The 18,792-nt window shown below is 35.5% G+C and overlaps 1 pseudogene; it reads left to right on the top strand.

The window, feature by feature from the left end:
• Positions 1 to 288: 288 nt before the first annotated feature.
• LOC117716515 (60 kDa heat shock protein, mitochondrial pseudogene) lies at positions 289 to 1,959 on the top strand (annotated as a pseudogene).
• The last annotated feature ends 16,833 nt before the right edge of the window (positions 1,960 to 18,792 follow it).

The raw sequence follows: 18,792 nt of genomic DNA, 5'->3' as shown, positions 1-18,792 counted from the left end.
CAGAGCTAATGGAGAGTAAAATAAATATTTAATTTTCCACATATTATCCATGCAATCATAAAAGGAATCATGTTATTAAAATTTATTATAGAAATTTAATGATACATTTAATTCTAGTTTGACCAAGCCCTGCTGTCCTTAAGGCATCCCATTAAGATCATAAAATTCTAAACATGCTGGAATAATTGTTAGGAGTTATACAAGATTTGAATTAAAACTGGCAATCCCCTGTCACTGGCCATAGATGGCCTGCCTCGCCTTGAGCTCTCTTGAGGCAGCCCCACAGAAATGCTTTGACTACCCACAGTCCTTCACCAGATGAGACCAGTGTCCCAGGCACTGGCTTCTCATCTCACTTGGGCCTATGCCAAAGATGTAAAATTTGGTGCAGATGCGAGAGTCTTACTGCTTCAAGGTGTAGACCTTTTGGCCGATGCTGAAGCTGTTACAATGGGGCCAAAGAGAGGAACAGTGATTATTGAAGAGAATTGAGGAAGTCCCAAAGTAACAAAATATGGGGTCACTGTCGTAAAGTGATTTAAAGGATAAATACAAAAATATTGGAGCTAAACTTGTTCAGGATGTTCTGGCAAGGTCTATTGCCAAGGAGGGCTTTGAGAAGATCAGCAAGGAGGCTAATCCAGTGGAAATTCGGAGAGGTATGATGTTGGCTGTCGGTGTTGTAATTGCTGAATTTAAGAAACAATCTAAACCTGTGACAACCCCTGAAGAAATTGCTCAGGTTGCTACAATTTCTGCAAATGAAGACAAAGACACTGGGAACATCATTTCTGATGGCAATGAAAAAAGTTGGAAGAAAGGGTGTCATCACAATGAAGGATGGAAAAACTCTGAATGATGAGCTAGAAATTATTGAAGGCATGAAGTTTGATAGAGAATATACTTCCCTGTATTTTATTAACACATCAAAAGGTCAAAAATGTGAATTCCACGATGCCTATGTTTTGTTGAGTAAAAAGAAAATTTCTAGTGTTCAGTCCATTGTACCTGCTCTTGAGATTGCTAACGCTCACCGGAAGCCTTTGGTCATAATTGCTGAAGATGTTGACAGAGAAGCTGTAAGCACACTGGTTTTGAACAGGCTAAAAGTTGGTCTTCAGGTTGTAGCAGTCAAAGCTCCAGGGTTTGGGGACAATCAGAAGAACCAGCTTGAAGATATGGCTATTGCTACTGGGGGTGTGGTGTTTGGAGAAGAAGGGTTGAGTCTAAATCTTGAAGATGTTCAATTTCATGACTTAGGAAAAGTTGGAGAGGTCATTGTCACCAAAGATGATGCCATGCTTTTGAAAGAAAAAGGTGAGAAAGCTCACATTGAAAACCGTATTCAAGAAATCACTGAACAGCTAGACATCACAACTAGTGAATATGAAAAGGAAAAGTTGAATGAAGGACTTGCTGAACTTTCAGATGCAGTAGCTGTGTTGAATGTTGGAGGGACAAGTGATGTTGAAGTGAATGAGAAGAAAGACAGAGTTACAGAGTGTTTCAATGCTACAAGAGCAGCTGTTGAAGAAGGCATTGTTCTGGGGGTGGGGGGGTTGCTCTCTACTACGGTACACCCCAGCCTTAGATTCATTAAAGCCCGCTAATGAAGATCAGAAAATAGGTATAGAAATTATTAAAAGAGCACTTAAAATTCCTGCAATGACTATTGCTAAGAATGCAGGTGTTGAAGGATCTTTAGTAGTTGCAAATATTCTGCAAAGTTCTTCAGAAGCCGGTTATGACGCCATGCTTGGAGATTTTGTGAACATCGTGGAAAAGGGAATCATTGATCCAACAAAGGTTGTAAGAACTGCTTTACATGATGCTGTTGGGGTGGCCTCCTTGCTAACTACAGCCGAAGCTGTAGTGACAGAAATTCCTAAAGAAGAGAAGGACCCTGGAATGGATGCAATGGGTGGAATGGGAGGGGGTATGGGAGGTGGCAAGTTCTAACTCCTAAATAGTGTTTTGCCCTTATCAATGAACTGTGACAGGAAGCTCAAGGCAGGTGCCACACCAATAACTTCAGAAAAGTCACCTGAAGAAAATGACTGAAGAGAAGACTGGCTGATCCCTGTAACCATCAGTTTCTGGTTTCCTTTGACAATACATAATGGTTTACAGCTGTTATTGTCCATACCTACAGATAACTTATTTTGTATTTTTGAATAAAGACATTTGTACATTCCTGATGCTGGGTGCAAGAGCTGTATACCAGTTTCCTGCTTTCAACTTAAATCACTGAGACATCTCTACTCTTTTGTTAGCATCAGGACTGTAGCACTGTGTCACCACATGGGAAGTTCAGAAGCAGCCTTTCTGTCAAGGGTGGGAATGATTGTGTACAAAGTAGAGAAGTATCCAATTATGTGGCAACCATTGTGTAATAATTTTTTTTAAGTTAAAAAATGGCATTCCCAAAGAAATCAATATTCCTTATAATTTCTACATTCTGTCTGTGACTGAATACCATTATTGTAACATTATCAGAAAAAAATGCAAACAAAGTTTGAAAACAAGTTAGGTATATACAGTTTCTTAGGCCTTACAAGGTGCTATATAGCTTTAAAGCCCAAACTTAGAAAGAACAAGCAAATTACTATCTTAAACTAAAAGACAGAGCAGCAAAGCATCTTTCCCAGAATGTTATAGTCACATAAGTCCTTCCAGGCAAAAATTTCCCCTAAGTCCTAGAAATTACCCTATTGGAGTTACTACATACAGAATCATAACACAATTATTTGTTAGTCAAGTAACTCATGTTTGAAGTAATCTGTTGTACAAATACTCACATATTAGAGAATAGGAAAAATGTCTCCCATAGTTGATAATTTCTTTATTGAGTTATAATTTTCAGAATAAATAAACTACATGTACTTTAAATATTATCTTCAATAAAGTATTTCAATGTAGCAACTTCATAGAGCTTTTAAATACTAAGAAACCCTACTGAACCAGTACTTCTGCAACAATGTATGATGTAGCATCCACTTGAAAACAGGAAGAGAGAGAGAGAGAGAGAGAGAGAGAGAGAGAGAGAGAGAGAGAGAGAAAGAGAGAGAGAGAGACACTAGGGAAGAGGGAAGAGATATATTGAACCAAGGAGGGAGATTTTGGAGGGAGATCCACGCCCCTAGCAATAATAAAGTTCACCTATTCAAATTGCAAATCTTGTTTAATATTTCTTTGTCTCTTAACCCCAAACCAAGTGTGTTCTTCTAGCATTATCCTTTAATTCTCAAATATAAAGGAGAGAAAGTAGAGAGATTTGAAATGAATTAGAGTCATTCCTCCTGCTCCTCAATGACAGTGTTAATTTTCTACTCCTCCTGAGGTAAAAATCTCCAGTTTTACCACTGCCAGGTGTTTGGGTTTTATTGAAAGCACCATTTGAACTAATTGTTTTCTCTTGAAATTTCTTGATATAGCAGAGTCACACTTACCCAGACACAGAAAGCAGGTGTGGAGATTCCTTGGGAATAGCTGGAGCATTTTTAATTCTAGTAACTTTTTGTTTTGATGGCTCCTCAGGAGAGGACTCCGTTGCCTTTTGGCTTCGAAGGGCCTGATGAGTGCACACTAATTATGAATAGAAAAGTCTAGTGAGCATTGCCATTCATCCTGGTAAGATGAAGTGGTTTCAGCTGCAAAATCCCTTCTGAGCAATGCTTTACTGGCCTTGAATTGTGTCAATTTATTGATAAACATAGAAAGAAAGGATTTTAAAATTTAAATACACGTCAACATGTATCATGTTCTGAAAATGTATTCCTAATCCCAGAAAGTAGTCCTTAATGGCAGTTACAATGATGGACACACTGATTTTTTTCTTTAGTAAATAGACACTGAGGATTTGATTAGAGCCATGTAAGACAATGCTTCAATTTGATTTTAGGGACAAATACATAAGACAAAATATAAACAATTTTCAGATCATAGATAGCAAATGTATTAATTTTCTAAAAATTCATAAGAGGCACTTAGATGTAAATTCCTTTAGTCTATTCAGTAAGCATAAATAGTGAAACAAAATATTTTTCCAATTATTCATTAGATAATAGTTTCTCTCTTAAGTACAATCCACAATGACTAGTCCAGGAACCATTTCTGTTGTCTAACATGCAGTGACGATGAAGCTCAGACTCTTCTGCACTGAACTTTTTGTAAATAAGTAAAAGAAATAGAATCCATAATAATGATTAAATGTGATAAAAACAGAAGTCTTTAATTATCATGCCTTAATAAATTATTTTATTAATTATAATAATTATGTCCTACCCATTATAACATCTGTTATATGGTCATGTGACAGGTAATACATCTATCTCTGTTTGAACCAGCACTCTAAATATGGGAAATGACTGGGTCATGAAAATGAGATCATTATGCAAAAGGTTGCTGACAAATTCTAAGAGATAAAGGAAGTAGGTAACTACAATAATAGCAATTTTGGAAACAACAGGCAAATTGCACAAATGCGTTCACAGCAGTTGTGGCATAATGCACAAAACCCATACAAGGTCAAGCAGAAAAAATCCAGCATGGAAGAGTGTGTAGTCACATTTTCTTACCTCTAGCTTAGGAGTTATTGACATTGACTGCTTCACTGCTTCTAGGTAAAGGAAAGTCACCCTCCCCAAAGATGCCCACCCTTGAAAAGCTACACATACACATACACATACACATACACATACACATACACATACACATACACATACACATACAGTATATAGCCTAAAACACATTCACAAACTGGAATCCCTAAGTAGATTCAATGGGTGTTAACCAGTCAACCTAACAAAACACACACACACACACACACACTAATATGAAGTTGGGAGAAAATAGTGGTAGAAGAATGGAAGAATGGTATAAAATCCTCATACATTAATAAGAAAGAAAAGTAAGATCCACACAAATATGAAAACTGGATGGCTATGAAGGAAGAAGCCAGAACAATTTCAGGTTCATTATAATCTATGGAATTTCCATACTACAAGAGGACACTTAGTGACCAAAATCAGTTAGACTACATATGCCTCTGAGTGAATGTGTGGTGTGTGTGTGTGTGTGTGTGTGTGTGTGTGTGTGTCTGTCTGTCTGCTTAAAGAATCAGAAAAATTATCTCAGAAGAAAGAAGAATGACCTGGGCAGTATCTTTATACTTAAGAACTTTCTGCATGCAGATGAGCAAGTGACCATTGCTTACTACTTAACTGTGGATGCATAACTGCTTCTCAAAATTGAGTGAAAGTAGAGTAGGGTTCACTTTGGATGTTAAGCATAATAAATATAGTACAACAGAAGCAAAAATAAAATGAGTCACGTGAAATAATATCAAATACTTAGGACTGAATAGTCACTCTATGATCTAACATATACCATTCAGAACATTTTGATTAATTTATACTAGATATTTATACTTAATGTAAATGAAAACATAAAATATGATGCAGAATTGTGATATAAAAATATCGTACTGTACTTTGTGAAGTAAAAAGAGTTGACTACAAAATTAAAAGTTTAATGGTGGATGTTTTTTTGGCTTAGGTGGTTCATTCAAATGGGTGAATGTTTGTCATTTTAATCATCACACATGGGAATGTGATTTGTTTTTTTTTTTTCAAATAAAGTATCAATGCACAAAACCAACATGCACTACCTTATCTCACTTATGTGTGGGATGGAACTATGCTTCTGTTAGCCTTCAGAGCCGAGTAATATTAGCCAAACTGAAAAGTAGGCCCATGCGTTTGGGGCAATTGAGTTAACTGAGTTGATTAGTAGGAGGAAAATGTTTTTAAAAGGGAGCAAGATGGTTTTGTGTGCAGTCACATGGCAAGGTAACTCCACATGGCAGCAGTAAACATACATTTGGAAAAGTTAGAAGTTTTGAAATTTTTGCAACAAAGAGATAATAGTTCAGAAAATAATTAGATATGCTTAATCTGGTCTATTAGGATATATATATATATATGAAATAGAAAATAGGAATGTGCAATTTTAGTCTCAAACCAAAAGAAATGTTTAAAAGCAGAAGCATTACATATATGCTGTATGTGTTGGCCTCCTCTATGCCATTATGAAATACCTGACAAAAGCATCTCAGGAAAGGAAGGAATGACTTTGATTCACAGATTAATGGGTAGTAGTCAGTTATGGCGGGAAATGCATGCCAGCAGGAGACTTTCTAGGGTCAGGAACATGAAAGTCATAGATCTCATAGAAGTAGACCAGGAAGCAGAGAAAGCCAATAATAGCATTTAGTAGTATTTTACCATTCCCCACTACATTCAGTCTGGGACACTTGTACTCAGGATGTCAGTTTCTCACTCATGGATGTCCTTTTCTATTTTACCAAACCCTATCTGTGAGAAGTCTTCAAAGACACAACCAAAAATATATCTCAATACCCTACACATTTTTTATCTAATGAAGCTGACAATCAAAACGGACCATCACAGCTATATTCAAACATAACAAAGTATATTAACAGGCATATGTTTCATTAATAGAAATAAAGTTAACTAAATGTGGCAGGGATGTAAATCAATTATAAATAAAAAGTAAAGATATATGGTATTATATCATGAAAGAGAAACATGGGAAAGGACAAGGCTCAAAACTTTCATTGGTATTTTGATACTTAGGGAAATGTTAGGTATTTGCCACATTCTAGAGAGTTGTAAGTATTTAGAAAGTGTGAGAACAGAAGAAAATCACAGATTCACAAAGTAATTTCCACTTTTCAACTAAAGTTTTACATGCACAAAATAAAAAAAAACTTGTAATCTGAGGATTATAGCATTTTACATGAGCAAAAAAATAGTTTGAAACTTTTAGGAAACAAACATCTGCTTCCCAACACATATTTTTCTCTTATAAATATGACTTTTGAAGGCATTTAATAAAACAGAATTTAAGCTTTCATTACTAAAAATCACAATATTTATAAATATTAGGAAATATTTTAATATTGAGACACTATGGTAATACAAACCATCCAACATGGGCCAAAACATGTCTAAATTATCTAAGGTAAAACCCTTTCCAACAGATAAAAATAGTTTGTGGTACAGGAAAACATCTCTCACTTTCATCTGTTGTCATGAAGTTATATTATTAAAATAATGTTGACCCATGTAGGGACACACTTATCAAAATCATATTGCTTCATATGGTGTTTATATTGGTGTTTATAACTTACTCTACTTCTTCTCTTTAGACACAAATATGTTAGTCAAGTGCACCAGCACAAAGTGAAGTATCAGCATGACTATTTGGATTCGAAACAGGAAATACTACAAACAATGAGTTACCATTAAAGATAATATGTATCCTCTCCTAGCATTTTCTGTTCTGTTAACCAAGTTTTCAGTGTTTTATGGATGTATCATAAACTTTTATGCTATAAAAGATAATTATTATGCTCTGCCAGAGAATAGTAGAAGTCAGTCATCTTAAGTAGCTGATTTTGGTACCATGCTCCTCATGAAGTTTATCTATCAGTGTAAAAGAAAGTTATGAACAAAAATTGGAAGAAATAAGTTTATTAAAATATCAAGAGAGAAGAATACATTTGCAATTTTTTAAAAGTCTAAGACACATAGTTAATGAAGGAAGCAAATTATTTATACTTTAAAATAGTTATAGAGACACTTGTTAGCAATGACCAGTTAAAAAGACATACATCAACAGAAGAATGGATACAGAAAATGTGGCCCATTTACACAATGGAGTACTACTCAGACATTAAAAACACTGAATTCATGAAATTTGCAGGCAATTAGATGGGACTAGAAAATATCCTGAGTGAAGTAACATAGTCACAAAAGAACAGACACGATATGTACTCAATGATAAGTGGATATTAGTCAAAAAAGCTCAGAATACCCAAGATACAACTCAGACCATATGAAGCTCTAGAAGGAAGAGCAAAGTGTGGATGTTTCAGTCCTTAGAAGGGGGAACAGAAAACTCATGGGAGGAACTTGGGAGGAAGAAAGCAGGGGAAAAGAAAAGGGGGCAGGATCACATATGGGGGAATACAGGAGTAATATACAGAGAGTCAGAAAACTGAACAGAGGTGTGTAACAATGGGGGATGAGGAACTGGGTGCAGTCACCAGAAAGTTCCAGATTCTAGAAAGCAAGAGGCTCCCAGGACTCAACAGGGCTGACATTAGATGAAATACACAGCAAAGGGCAAAGAAAACCAGTAGAAAATGTATCCAGATGTTAAGCATGGTCCATAGTTGAAGAATGGAGCCACCCACCCTTCACAGAATTTTAACCCAGAATCGCTCCTATCTAAAGGAAATAGAGGAATAATGAGTGGAACAGAAACTGAAGGAAAGGCCATCCAGAGACTGCCCTACCTGGGGATCCATTCCACATGCAGAAACCAAACCCAGACACTATTGCTGATGCCAAAAGTGCTTGCTGACAGGAGCCTGATATGGATGTCTCCTGAAAGGCTCTATCAGAGCCTTACTGATACAGATGTGGATGCTTGTAGGCAAACATCAGACTGAGCACGGAAACCCCAATGGAGGAGTTAGGGGAAGAAATAAAAGAGTTGAAGGGGTTTGCCATCCATAGGAAGAACCAACCAGACACCCCAGAGCTCCCAGGGACTAAACCACCAACCAAAGAGTACACATGGAGGGACTCATTATTCCAGCTGCATATATAGTAGAGGATGGCCTTGTCTGAAACCAATGGGAGGGGAAGCCTTGGGTCCTGTGAAGGTTTGAGGATCAGCATAGGGGAATAATAGGGAGGTGGGGCAGGGTTGTATGGGTGGGTAGGGGGAGCACCCTCATGGAGGCAGTGGGAGGGGGATGGAATGGGGGTTTTTGAAGGGAAAACCTGTAAGGAGGATAACATTTGAAATGTAAATAAACAAAATAACCAATAAAAAAGACATCACATATTGTAATAATTCATATTTTTGCAAAGTCCATATTATCCAAAAAATGAAACAATTCAATGTAATCCTCATGAGAATATAAAGAATATTTTTATAAAAATAGAAAATAACATCCTAAAATTTACATAGAAAAATAATCTTCAGGAATAACAAAAAAAATGGAAGTAGCATATGCTTGACCTCAAAATATTTCACAGACTGTATTAACCAAACTAGCATGGCATAAAATCTGACATATTAATCAGTGACTATTCATATAGAAAAAGCATGGAATTACATCACCTGGACTTCAAAATACTATAGGAATAAACATATATGAATGATTTTTTGTTTTTTATACTGCATTTTTGTGGAGAAAATGATGGGCAAAAAAGTGAACTCTCAAAGTAATAGTAAGGAAGTCATTCCACAGCTGTCAGGATGAATGCACTTGCTGTACCCAACCCAGGCTCTTTCTTTTAAATTAATAGGGCCATCAGTCTCAGTTAACTGGGACCCCCAAGATCTCTCAGACACTGGATCACCAACCAGGCAGCATATGTGAGTTGATATGAGGCCCCAACACATATACTGCAGAGGACTTCCGGGTCTGGTTGAGTCAGAGAAGATGCACCTAAACCTCAAGAGACTGGAGGCCCCAGGGAGTTTCCAGATCTGCTGAGGTCTGGGATAGGGGTTGGAGACATCCTCTTGGAGACAGGGGTGTGGGGAGGAGGTATAGGATGTAGAACAGTCAGAGGGTGGATCAGGAGGGGAATAAAGTCTGGTGTTTAAAATGAAGAAAGACAGAGAGAGAGAGAGAGAGAGAGAGAGAGAGAGAGAGAGAGAGAGAGAGAGAGAGAGAGAGAGAGAGACAGACACAGACAGACAGAGACAGAGAGAGAGAGAGAGAGAGAGAGAGAGAGAGAGAGAGGAGATTCTAAAACATACATCTGCTCCTTGTATTTGAGTTTGTCAAGCAGTCTTCTTATGCATCTTCATGATGGTGAGCATCACTGCTAGTTTTGATACAAAAGCTTAAATGTAAATGCTGACCAGAAATATCCAATCCCCCCTCTCCCTTACTTTCTCACTTACCTTGACTCATCTACCCTATCTCTGAGCATAATTAGTATAGGGCTTAAGTCACATTGCTAAGAAACAGCTCTAATCAGAACACTGACATCTTCATAAAAGCAAGGTCTACTCTACGATTGTACAACAGAACTAAGTAACACAACTACAATTTTAGTATTCTGATAAAATGTAATTTTCATCTGAGCAAACATATTACTGACAGATCTAGAAAAGATCTTGTGAGCCATTGTTGCCAAATAAGCTTCCACACTACTTATTATAAACTCCTTTATATTATTCAAAACTACCTGGTTGACATTTTAAAAAACACACTAATAATGAAGTAGTTAAAAGTAGATTTTGTTTAAGTCTTAATTTAATTAGGGAGACCATACCCACAGCTGAAGATTTGTAACAGAAATGAGTCTGCATATTGACTACAAGTGCTAAGAACGCAGGAAAAGGCTCTCACCTTCAGAGTCTTGTACGTTAATTAATGAACCAACTATTTTTTCCAAGAAACATAACCAAAATGATGCTATGAATAAACTTACAAACAAAGAGAAGAGGTAGGTAAGTTATTTAGGCTTCAGTAATGACTTTAAGAATCTGCAATGACATAAAGTTGGGAGGATGCCTGCTTAGAGCAATGGCTTTTATTGAATTTTGTTTTGCATAGTCAGAGTTTATTCATATTAGTAGGATAATCCACTGCTTAGGCAAAAGAAAAAGACTTTGTATTTCATTTTGTTAAAAATTAAACATTTTTGTGGAAGCTCCTCTTCTGCTGCTCTCTTAGAAGCCGTGTCAGTTCTAAATGCCCTGATTATCCATGTCTTATTAAGGAGGTCCTGTTAGTCACAGAAGATAAAAAGATTTAACAGAAAGTAGAACGAGTACTACTATTGATTGGTTTTAAATCCTTCAGTCTAACTATAAAGCGGTCAGTGTAATTGAGAGCCAGTCTGATGGGATATTGCAGAGATTGTCAGATAATGACTTCAATTAGTGGGACAGGTTAATTTGTTAGAATGCCTTTTTAAAAAAACAAACATGTTTTTATATCATGTTGCACAATAAAATGAGAATTGACCTTTAACACCAAAAGTTCTGGAACTTTGAATTCCATATTTTTAGTACATAATTATCTTTAATACAGAATGTAATTTTTTTGTGTCCAACATTAATGATTTTAGCTGTACCTTTTATTTATAAAACCATTTCTAATCACCACTACTACTTTCAAATTATTGTCATAAATATTCTTTAGGTATATGTTTTTAAAAATTAAGTTAGCAAAAAGTTTAAATGTATCTATTTTTTTACACTCCAGATTTTATTCCCTTCCCAATCCACCCTTTGAGGGTTCTATATCCCATACCTCCTCCCCGCCCCAAAAGAAAGATAGGAAGAGAAGAAAAGAAAGGAAAGGAAAAAAAAAGAAAAAAGAAAAAGAAAAGATCTGCATAATTTATATCTGCTCTTGCAATTAGAAAATAATAAGGGTCATTCACAGAACATAATGCCTAATTCTCTTTGAATTCTTTCAGTGTTGTGAGTCCCTAGGATGACATATAACTTTATATGCCTGAGAACAGCTAAAAAATTAAATGCAGAAAATCTGAAAAAAAAAGTTTAAATGTGAATGGTTACAATTATTCTCTCTATATTTTATATACTACAATTCTTTTTTAGTCAGGGTCGTACTATGCACTCCTATCTGGCCTGGAACTTACTTTGTAGACTAGGTTGGACTTGAATTCTCAAGAGTCTACCTACTTATGCCTTCTTAATCCTGGCATTAAAGACATGTGCCATCATGCCTAGAAAAAAATAAATATATTGGCAAAACTTACTTTTAGTTTAAAATCTTGTTCACATTTAATCTGTAATTAGAATGTATCTGTGATGAGTGAGTATCACCATGGTACTGTTCTTGTATTCAGCCTTAATATAGAGATAAACGATCCAACACATGATTATGAACACTAGCAGATAACAGAAAATGCATGGGGAACAGTGAAAGGATACTTATGAATACAAATTGTTTAAACATACACACACACACACACACACACACACACACACACACACACATCACACTCATTTTCTACATACGAATACCAAAATATATAGCACTGTGTGATAAATATGGTGGCTAGCTCAAGCAAAAGGTGTTTTCTGGAAACATTCTCTCTCAACCTTTAATTTGGAAACTCCTTTAAAATAATTTGATTTGTATCTTTAAATAATGATTCACAAATATTTCAGAACTTTGCATAATGTCCATAACCCAAATATATTCTATCAAAAACATAGCTGTCATGATTATGCCTGTGATCTCTTTCTCCAAACTGAAAGCTGTGGAACATTAGTTACAATGTATACTGTCTAGTATTCTAACAAGTGTCTAATTTAAGTGACTTAATTATATGAAAATTGTTCAAAATTGCTTAGATAAATATTTGGATTTTCTAAAGAAAAACTGTCTATGATTTTTTTTTGGCAAAAATAATTTAATATTCAGGCAAATCTTCAGAGAAACTTGTTTCTAACTTGCCACACTCTTAACTCTCTCTCCTTTTTGTCCTTCCTTATCTTACTCTTTCTATTCTTGTTTGTTTTATTCTTCTTTATTGAATACGATAAAATAGCTCAGTAAAAGACATAAATTCAGAGTCAGTGTCCATGACATAATGACTTGAATAATGCTTTTATTATACCTTGAGCACCAGAAATATGCAAAACATTTGTCCACTACAGGGTTGTCCTTGATGGTTTTTAAGTATGCATTTTTTTCCACAGAGATAGGCTTTAAAACAAATGAAGACAGACAATAATTTATGAGCATTCTGAGAGAAGAAACAATGATGTCACATATTCACAATCACTAGCAAATATTAGTTATCTGTTGCTCACTTCAAATTACCTTAGCACTTAGCAACTAATGAAAGTAGCATCATAATCCTGCAGATGAATTTTATGTCAGGAATTTTGGAGTGGCTAACCTAAGTATCTATGGCTCACAATTCATTGTAAACACAAATCAGAGTTTCACCCAAAGTTGCTATCATTTTATAGTTCAACTGAACAATGATCTACTTTCAATTTTATTTTATTTTGGAATCTAAAACTCATCCTTGTTACAGCCATGCTTGGATTGGATGTGCACAATATGGTAACTTATTTGTTCCAGAATAAGAGAGCTGAATAGAACAGCCCCCAGATTCTTCATGTTAAACAACCTTGGTATTTTTTGTCATTTAATTTATGTAAAAGATATGTTTTCCCTTCTGTATAACTTAATTTATTATGAGACTAGTAGTCCAGACTGAATATAAGAAACCCATGTTCATTCAGAACCATCTCAAAAGCTGTCTACCACAAATACCTAGGCCATTATGATTATAATTTATTGGTAGTTTTCTTTTTTATTCTTTATGTTAATCTAGGGAAACAAATTGGAAAGATATATATATATATGATTTGATGAAAAGATACATACATAGAGAAAATTAAGCAGATTCATTGAATTTGATTAAATGCTGCAATTACGGAATCTAGTTCAACAGTTTATTGCTTATAGATTAGGGACCACAAATGTGCCAGTAATATGTTATTAAAGTTCTAAAGACTTGGAAACCAAGTGTTCAATGACGTGTGCCTTGATCTGTTTTAGAATTTGAAGGTGTTGATATCAGGAAGAATATAAGTGAGTTTCTAACTTTACAATCTTATTTCTTTCATTATATTGACAATATTCAATGAATTATATAATGTTCACATATACATGGAAGTATGCTTTTTTTGACAACTTGAATAAAGTCAACGCTGGTTTCTGAAAACCATTTTACTGATAAGGTCAAATGATATTTTGTTTTATGCTTATCACTGGGCCTCAGTTAGCTGATTCAAACTGTCATGTAAAGTTAACCCTCACAAATATTTAGAAAGTACTTAAACACAATAACATCTTCCTGTTTATATATATATATATATATATATATATATATATATATATATATATGATATTCTAAATAAAGAGATAATATAGAATATTTTAAGTATATGTTAAGTGTTACCCCAGGCTGTGAATGCATCAATCATTTCCTAAGAGCTCCAAATATCTTAACTTACCCAGAATCTTGTTTGATGGCAAAATAATAGGAATATAGATGAGTTATACAATGATAAACAGAAAATTCTCAAACTTGTGAAAATTAAGTAAGGAGAACATAAAATAGATCAAAATACAATTTGAGCTAAAAAGAAAAGGAAACACAATCTGCAAGATGAAATATAGGCAGTGAAGGAATAGAAGTAACTTTGGACGCATGTAAAAGAAAAAATACGTGATGAACTCAGTTAGGACATACACCTGCTCCTTTTGCTAACAAGTAATGTCACTCAGTAGACTTTAGCTAGTGCCTGAACAGATAGTGAATCCCTGACATCTTTAGTAACTTATTTGTCTGTATATGGTAATGTATAATAGAGGTCAGGTCTATCATGAAATGTTTTCTTTTTTGGTCAGCCTCAGTTTTTCCCTCACAGTTAGTGAAGCAGTATGGTAGGGCTTCTACTAACACATGTCAACGATTTAAAAGTTAATTCTCAAACAACAGAAATGAGCTCAGCATCTTAGCGACTCAGAACCTAAATTGAAACAATGCTAATACATTCACCTAGTTTCTTTGGATCGAAAAACACAGACTGAATGAGAAATAAAACAGAAAGAATGCCTTGATATTGAAATGTTTTTCATCTCAGTGATGAAGTGCATTAGTAGCATACACACAATCCTATGTTCAATCCTCAGCATGAAGAAAGTTTATGCCAGAGCCATAGCAGCCATTCTTGGCACTAGCTTCTCAAGCAATCTAACCTCAACAGTCCATCCTCATCTTTCAAATGTAGTCATGGCTAAGTGAATCAGTGTTCTCTCCATGTTTTCTCTTTGTAATTTGACTATGAAGAAATCAATACAATCCAGGCAAATTCATGTCTAGGACAGAAGAGCTAAAAATTTGGGCTCATCATCTCAAGTTATCATTGGAATTGTCATTATAATCATTATTAATCAGCACTGCAAGAGTAATAGATAAAAAGACACAGGAGAAAATTTGTGTTGAGGTAAAATTGTAAATAGACTAAGACATAATTCAGTTACTATTCAGTTGCTAGTAATTTCTTTTTATTTGTCTGTGTGAGAACTAAATCCCTGATTATTAGTCAACAGAGAAGTGGGATTTCTAAAGATACAAGATCATGAGTGGTTTGGTTTTTCTTTGTGTTTCCCATTTTCCATGAACAGCACCTGAGAGCAACGAGAGCAATCAAAGTGAAATCACTATTACTTACTTATTTATTTATTTATTTATTTATTTTAGTTTTTTTTTTTTTTTTTTTTTTTTGAGACAGGGTTTCTCTGTGTAGTCCTGGCTGTCCTGGAACTCACTCTGTAGACCAGGTTGGCCTCAAACTCAGAAATCCGCCTTTGCCTCCCAAGTGCTGGGATTAAAGGTGTGCGCCACCACTGCCTGGCAGAAATCACCATTTTACTTCAAAGATAAACCTACTCCCCTGCCAAAGAAACTGTAAGAGGCTAGTCTAACCAAACGAAACATAGGAAGTTTTTAATAAACCTGCCATATCCAATAAATGGAAATGAAAATATTGTTTCTTCTTTACAGTAATTTGTCACTTTGGATGAGAGGGAGTAGAAACTTCTCTCCCACCAGAAACTTCAAAAAACCACTAAACTAGTGACTGCCTGAACAAATGATGATTACACAGGATTCTAAATCTAAAAATACTTCTGAAAACCTCTTGTTATGTCAGGAAATAAAAATCACTTTGTTTACCAAAGGAAGAAACACTGAATGTGACTTATGTATTAGAATATTTTCTTTAAAATCAATCAGAAAAAATTAAAAGTAATTACAAGTAAGTTTGAGGGGGATAAAAACTAGAAATGCCTCACATCATACACAAAAGACAGATCTTTAGAAGATAAAAGAAGTTATCAGAAAAAAGAAAACTTTCACTGGGTAAGTTCAATAATTTGGAAAAAGAAACAATCAACAATTGAAATTGGCACATAAAGAAACAAGGAGAAAATAGTGAAAAACACAATGAAACAATAAACCAAATAATAGTCCAATATTCAACAGAAACTGCAGTAGTAGGAATGTCTGAAGTGCATTTATTTTTGTGAGTACATATCCCAGATATCCCAGATTACTTTTGGCATTAAAGTATTTTCATCTCTCAGCAATGACTTAGAAGGCAGCATTTTTGCAGTGATATTTCCTGAGATCATCCTTGTGCTTTCTTCAAGGAAATAGTTTTCATGGTTAGTTTCATAAGGTACTTTTATATAACAGTTATTATTCCTTTGAAAATGTTACACATGTATACATTTATTCTCATCATATACATTCACCACAAGCCACCCATCCCTCCAACACCTTGTAAGGACTTCAGCTCATTTCTCCCCTAACTTCAAACCTGTAAACAGTTGTTACTGATAACTTCAAGTTCAATTAGTGTTAACTATATGCAAGTAGACAGTTATTCCATATTCAATGGAGTATGTACAAACTACCACCTGTGAGATCTTCAAAACGGAGGGACTCTCCTTCTCTTACTAACCATCAACTGACAATAAAACTTCACCATAGGTATGAAGCCTCAGTAAAGTGCTCCCAGAAATGTGAGAATTTTAACAGGCTTTTCAAATTAAGTTTAAAAAGATACTTGTTCCAAATGTCAAGTTCATATTAATCTAATGTTAAATTTTTAAACAATATTTAGATTTATTTCTCATATGACAAAGAGCAAAAAGCTTTAACCCACATAGAGTACTTATGAAGTAGAAAATATGGATTTTTAGCCATCTTGTTGAAGGCTTAGTAGCTAACATGCATATGTAAGTAAATACATGGTTGTGTTTTGCTTAAAAGCTGAGTGGTATTCCAGTGTATAAATGTACTATATTTTTGATCATTTATCCACATCTAGTTTTTGTTCCCATTTCTGATTTTCATAAATAGGACAATAGTGAACATGTGGTAGCAATTTTCTCTGTTGTAGGATATAAAGTCCTACCGGTATACAGCAAGTGTTGGTATAATCAGCTCATGAAGAAAACCAATTCCCAGCTTTCTGAGGTACTGTCCCACTGATTTCCATAGTGGATATATAGATTTGAACTCCCACCGACAATAGATTAATATTCTTCTTATTCAGCATTTTTATTACCATGAGTTGTCATTTATTGATTATATCCATTCTGACTGATATAAGATGAAATCCCAATTTAGTGTTGATTCGCATTTGGCTGGTGACTAAGTATGTTGAATATTTATTTAGATGCTATTCTGCTATTTGTGTTTCGTCTTCTGAGAATCTGTTTAGATCTGTCTTTTATTTTTAAATTGGGTATTTGTTTTCTTTTTTTTTATATATTTGTATGAGTTTACCTTTTTATTTACTTTTTAATATTGTTTTTATTGAGTTACATTCCAAGTATTGCTCCACTTCCTGGTCTCTCCTCCCAGAACTTTTCACTCTACCCCAATCCCCTTTTCCTCTATCATGGCTCTTCCCATCCATCCTACCCAATCTCCTCATCCCACCTCACCCACCCCCTACCTCTCCCTTCCCTGGAGCATCAAGTTTCTACAAGTTTAGGACATTTCTCTCTCACTGAGTCCAGAACATAGTCCTCTGCTACAGACTAGCCCATGTACATTCATTGGTTGATGGCTCAGTCTCTGGGAGCTCTGAGTGGTCCATGTTAGTTGACACTGGTAGTCTTCTTATGGGGTTGCCATCCCTTTTATCTCCTTCAGTTTTTCCCCTAACTCTCCCATAGGTGTCCCTGATCTCATTTGTATGTATGTGCATATATCTCAGCCAGCTACTAGATGAGCCTCTCAGAGACAGCCATGCTTGTCGTCTGTCTGCATGGCATCAGTAATAGTGCCAGGGTTTGTTGCCTGCCCATGGGATGGATACCAAGTTGGGCCAGTCATTGGATGGCCTTTCCTTCAAACTCTGCTCAGTTTTTAATCCCTGAATTTCTTTTCAACAGGAAAATTTCTGGGTCAAAAATTTTGAATGTAGTTTGGTGACCCCCTCTCTCCACTAGTGTCTATCTACTGGAGGTGATCTTTGATTTATTGATGGTCAGTCTTTTGAGAGCTTTCAATTTTTGATATTATCCCTCTATTGGATATATACTTGTCAAAACATTTTCCCATTCTGTAGGCCATCTCTGCTTCTGAATGACGATGTCCTGTGCCATACAGAAGCTTTTTAATTTTATGATGTTTCTTGTATTGTTGCTAGTGCCTGTGTATTGGGTGCTCTGTAAAGAAAGTCTTATACTAATGAGTTCAAACCTTTCCCACTTTCACTTCTATCAGACTCAGTACATCTGACCTCATGTTGAGGTTTCAGTATCCATTTGGAGTTAAGTTTTGTGTAGAGAAGTGTTGGGAGCCGACTTTTAGCAGAAAGTGGCTAGAAAGCAGCTATCCACATGCTATCCACGCCATACATGCCTGCAAGGCACACGTGGTATCTACGCCTGCAAGGCACACAGTGCACATGCTATCCATGCCTGTAAGGCTTACGTCATATCCACGCGCCTACAAGGCACATGGCAAAAGTGTATAAATACCCCAGATTTCCCTTCAATAAAAGAGACTTGATCAGAACCTCTGTCTTGTCTCCATTCTGTGCATCTCTTCCCCTTATCCCTACTCTCTCTCTCTCTCTAGACCCTTACCT

This window comes from Arvicanthis niloticus, chromosome 10, assembly GCF_011762505.2.
Source record: "Arvicanthis niloticus isolate mArvNil1 chromosome 10, mArvNil1.pat.X, whole genome shotgun sequence".
NCBI lineage: Eukaryota > Metazoa > Chordata > Mammalia > Rodentia > Muridae > Arvicanthis > Arvicanthis niloticus.
Note: the sequence above shows the minus strand (reverse complement) of the source record. Positions and strands in the feature narration are given on the sequence as shown.